The sequence below is a fragment of the Alosa alosa genome, chromosome 18 (genome assembly GCF_017589495.1).
Source record: "Alosa alosa isolate M-15738 ecotype Scorff River chromosome 18, AALO_Geno_1.1, whole genome shotgun sequence".
NCBI lineage: Eukaryota > Metazoa > Chordata > Actinopteri > Clupeiformes > Clupeidae > Alosa > Alosa alosa.
This window is the reverse complement of record NC_063206.1, coordinates 7,336,530-7,341,529: the sequence shown is the minus strand read 5'-3', so window position 1 is coordinate 7,341,529 and position 5,000 is coordinate 7,336,530. Positions and strand designations below refer to the sequence as shown.

The window sequence follows — 5,000 nt, the reverse complement described above, 5'->3', positions numbered from 1 at the left end:
CACTGCTTATCCTGCCAAAAGCTGTTATAATTTCCAGTGTACAGTAGAACTATGTGATAGATATTAATGTATGTATGACAGGTCATCAGCAAATGACAGTCTGTCAAATGACACATGACATGACATCCAGAACTCTGATAATGGTAACTTGTTATTGTATGGTAACACCACAGGATGGTTAATGACAGGATATTATATCTGATGTGAGAAGTTCATAGGATATGTCAAGCACTATCTACCGCCACATTCAATTCAATACAGCGCAGCTTCGGCCGGAAATAGAAAGCGTCGTTGTGACGCCCATTGTTGGCTAAGGAATATGGTGGACAGGCAGGCTGCATAGCCTAAGAAGCCCCAGGGTCTCACTAGAACAAGCGCTAAACTCCTGTGGAGAAATGGACGAGAGAAAATGCACTGTCAGGTCAGCGTTAGCCTTGGGTTACAGGGATTGAGCTGCCATTGGATCCTTACCACACACACAGACACACACACACATACTCTCTCTCTCTCTCTCTCACACACACACACACACACACACACACACACACACACACACACACACACACCCTTAATCAGACACCCAGGCTTCTTCCAGAATCAGCAGAAAGTTGTGTGTCTGTGTGATTTAGATTGTCAGTGGATGCATGTCAGCATATGTGTGTGTTTGTGTCAGTGTGTCTATTGGTGTGGTTTATTTTATATTTATGTGTGTGTGATTTAGCCTCAGAGAGAGAGAGAGAGTGTGTGTGTGAGTTTGTGTGTGTATGTGTGTGAGAGACAGAACTTCAGTGTGTGTGTGTGTGTGTGTGTGTGCACCTCAGGGGTCTTCTGTGTCTCCTGTCGCCTGCCAGTCTGCTACTTTGTGGCGACAGAGTGTGTGTGTGTGTGTATGTGTAATGACAGAGTATGTGTGTGATGTAGGGCTTTCTGATGATGGTGCATTATTACAGATAAGCCCTGGAAGAGACGGAGATGGAGAGAGGAAGAGAGAGATGGAGAGAGAAAGAGAGAGATGCTAAGAGACAGGGAGAAAAATAGTTGCTGAGAGAGATGCTGAGAGAGATATGGAGAGATGGAGAGAGAGAGAAAGAGAGAGATCGAGAGACAGGGAGAGAAAGAGTTAGAGATGCTGAGAGAGAGATGGAGAGATAGAGAGAGAGAGAAAGAAAGAGATCGAGAGACAGGGAGAGAAAGAGTTAGATGTTCAGAGAGAGAGAGATGGAGAGATAGAGAAAGACACAGAAAGAGAGAGAGAGAGTTAGCAATACTAAGAAAGAGACGGAGAGAGGCAGCGATATGGAAAAGAGAGGAGGAGAGACAGAGACAGAGAGTGACAGGAAGGAGGACAAAATGGGTTTTCCAATGTAATGAAAGTCAAATGCTTGTCTTCTGTAAGCTTTTGTGATTCAGACTAACGATTTGTCATTTTGCTTCTATCAGTGCATCTGTTCATGGATGGAAAGCCAGCAAGCTCCCTCTCTCTCCTCTGTGTCGTTCTTTTTCTACCTCCCCCTCTCTCCTCTGTGTCGTTCTTTTTCTACCTTCCCCTCTCTCCTCTGTGTCGTTCTTTTTCTATCTCTCCCTCTCTTCTCGTTGTCGTTCTTTTTTTTTCTTTTTCTACCCTCCTCTCTCTCCATCACTTTATTTCTCGCTGGATCTCCGTGTTAATTGTGCAGAGACATTTGAGCGATGGAAGTAATTATATTTCCAGTGCTAATCCTTTAGCAGCCTCACATGCACACATACACACACACACACACACACAGAAAGAATGTTCTCCACACACACACACACACACACAGAATTTTCTCTGTTCACACACACACACACATACACATATTTTGCATTATTATTACATTGCACCATATATTTCCATACATTATTTACATCTGGTGAAGAAGTCTTCATCATGCACATCTCAGCACAAAACCAAAAGCCAAAAGCTTGGCTGTACTGAGACATACATACCCCTGATCTGGCATGGAGTTTAATCTGGAGTGACTCTGAATTAAAACATTTTTTAAATACATATTTAGCTTACTCCTCTCCCACCACATGCAAATCGGGAAGACAGGCGTGGATGAGGGACTTCAGCTCTTACAACAGAGAGATTTTCGGCTTTTAGGACATCAAGTGTCACTGACGAAGAACGTTTTCCTCTCCTTGTGATGTTTTCTGGCGAGGAACGTTTTCCTCTCCTTGTGATGTTTTCTGGCGGGAGCGCCTCAGTGCCTGTCTGATTGGTCTCACACTGGGAGATAAACTGGACAGAACATAAGCGTGGGCAGAGCATGGTCCTCCACGGAGAAGAGGTGTCCTGCACCTAGCCAACTGCTCTGGACGAGGGGAAGATAACGTCAGTGGTGTAGTCTAGCTGTAGTGGGTATACTGTGTTTCTTGGTGTTTTATGCCCCCAACGTTGTCTTCAAGGCAGCGCTGCCTGGAAGGCACAAGGGTTAGGCATGGGTTAAGGTTAGGGTTGGGGTTAGGGTTAGGGTTAGGTGCCTTTAAGTCAGCGGTGGCAGCACTGCCTGGAAGACGAAGTTGGGGGCAAAAAACACCATCGAGCGTATACTGTGATGTAGTCTTGTTAGCTGTAGTGGGTATACTGTGATCTACCCCAAATGTTAATATGTATCCTTGCCTATTTTAAGTGGGTATACTGAGATGGTAGTATACTGAGATGGTAAGGCTTTTTAAGTGGGTATAGTCCTGCGTATCACATGGACTACACCACTACCCGTGTGTTGTCTAATTTGTCTTCTGATCAGGATAGAGAAATAGATTATGGACGGCAGGCAGGCCATCTTTGTACCTATTAGTGTTCTTCACATGCTTCCCATCTACTTGCAGTAGACATACCATACATTACATTTATATACATTATCCAAATATAAAGTGGATTACACGCACACATACAGTACACGCTGCGTTGTTCTGGCATATTTGTGTATTTATATGCCTGCTGCTGGTGTGTGACGTTTGGTTGAACAAGAGAATTCCAGCAGGGAAATACCCACTCTGAATTATTGAGGCGCAGACAGAGCGAGGCGCAGACAGAGCGAGGCACGCTATTTTAGAGCGGAACGCAAACTTCAGCTTTAAGCCCAACGCTGCTTCACCCGGCGCCACGTGAGCCTGTCCGCTTGCTGCACGCAAATGTGTCAAGCTCCCATCCTGTAACGTGTACTGAAGGTTCTCTCGCACACACACACACTTTGCATGTGTGTGTGTGAGATTGTGTAGAATGGTGTGTGTGTGTGTGTGGGGTGGGGGGAGTAAATGTGATATAGTGTGTAGTTATATGCAGGGTGTGGTGTATCCGTGTGCAATGATGTCCATGTGTGTGTGAGACAGCGGAGGTGGAGATGCGTGTGTGTGTAATTTGGTTTGTGTAAGAGGGTGTGTAAGTGTGTGAAAGAGAGAAAGAGAGAGTGACAGTGTGTGTGTGTTGTGGTTAATGTGAGAGTGTGTGTGTGTGTATATACAATATGTGTTTGTGTGTGTGTGTGTGAGTGCGCGGTGTGGTTAATGTGAGAGGGTATGCGTGTGTGTGTGTGTGTGTGTGTGTGTGTGTGTGTGTGTGTGTGTGTGTGTGTGTGTGTGTGTATGTGTTTGTGTGTGTGCATGTGTGTGTGTGTGGTGTGGTTAATGTGAGAGGGTGTGTGTGATGCACATGTGCTGTCCTCAGCACTCCTTTGTCCTTGAGTGGGGAAGGAAAGGTCACTGTTGTTGGAGGTGACCCGTAATGGTAATGTTAGTATCTAGAGCGTGACTGTGTGAGGATCCCCAACAGAACTGTGAATGGACAGCACCACACAGTGTGTGTGTGTGTGTGTGTGTGCGTGCGTGTGTGTGTGTGTGTGTGTGTGTGTGTGCGTGCGTGCATGTGTGCGTGTGTGTATTTGTGTATTCCAAGCAAAGCGCTGATTTTAAAGAGACTTACTTTAATGCCTGGATTATATCTCAGCATGTGGTGATGACAAGCAAAAATGCAAACCAGCTCACATTCACACACACACACACACACACATACACACACACACACGCACGCACACACACACACACACACACACACACACACACACACACACACACACACACACACACACACACACACACACACACCACAACATCTGTATTGCACCAGCCACACCCTCACATTCTTCATCACCATCACCTTCCTCATCGTCTTCATCAACGGGTCTGGTAGTGTGAGCGTCCTCTGCTCTGATCGGAGTCCTAATTGTGTCCTGACCCTGTGAGTCCCGCAGAGGGAACGCCAGAAGGCCCACCGAGGACGCCTTTCCCAGGGGAAATTCCCACTTCCTACAGCAGGCTGGCAGGGAATGTGTGTGTCTCTGCGGAGCTTGGGAGGCTTTGGAGTGTGTTATCATTATGAAGAGGGATCGGAGTGTGTTATGTGTGTGTGGGGGCAGCTGCAGCTGGAGACTCTCCTCTCCTCTTCTCTCCTCTCCTCTGTCCTTCTGCTGCTGGGGATCACATCACTCTCTCCTCCTCTCCCTCCCTCCCTTTGTGACTATCTATCTATACTCTTCCTCCTTTTTCTCTGTCTTGTTCCTTCTATCCTTTCTTTCTTTCTTTTCTTTCTTTCTTTCTTTCTTTCTTTCTTTCTTCTCTGTCCTTCTGCTGGTGGTGATCACATCTTTCTCCCTCTCTCCTCCTCTTTCCCCCTCTCTCTCTCTGTCCCTCTCTCCTCCTCTTTCCCCCTCTCTCTCTCTGTCCCTCTCTCCTCCTCTATCCCCCTCTCTCTCTCTGTCCCTCTCTCCTCCTCTTTCCCCCTCTCTCTCTCTGTCCCTCTCTCCTCCTCTATCTCCCTCCCTATGTGACTCTCCATTCTTCTATCTTTTTATCTCTGTGTTCCCTCTCTCCTCCCCCTCCCTCAGTGGATTGGCCGTATGTAGGAGTCTGCTCAGTAGGGGCCCTACAGAGGACTGCATGCTGCTGTGGTGCAGTGGCTCATATGACTAACAGAAGCC

At 46.8% G+C, this 5,000-nt stretch overlaps 1 protein-coding gene across 1 annotated transcript in view; it reads left to right on the top strand.

Moving 5' to 3' along the window:
* Nucleotides 1-5,000, top strand: part of ank3a (ankyrin 3a) — a 109,765-nt gene that overhangs the window by 25,177 nt on the left and 79,588 nt on the right. The window lies entirely within an intron of this gene.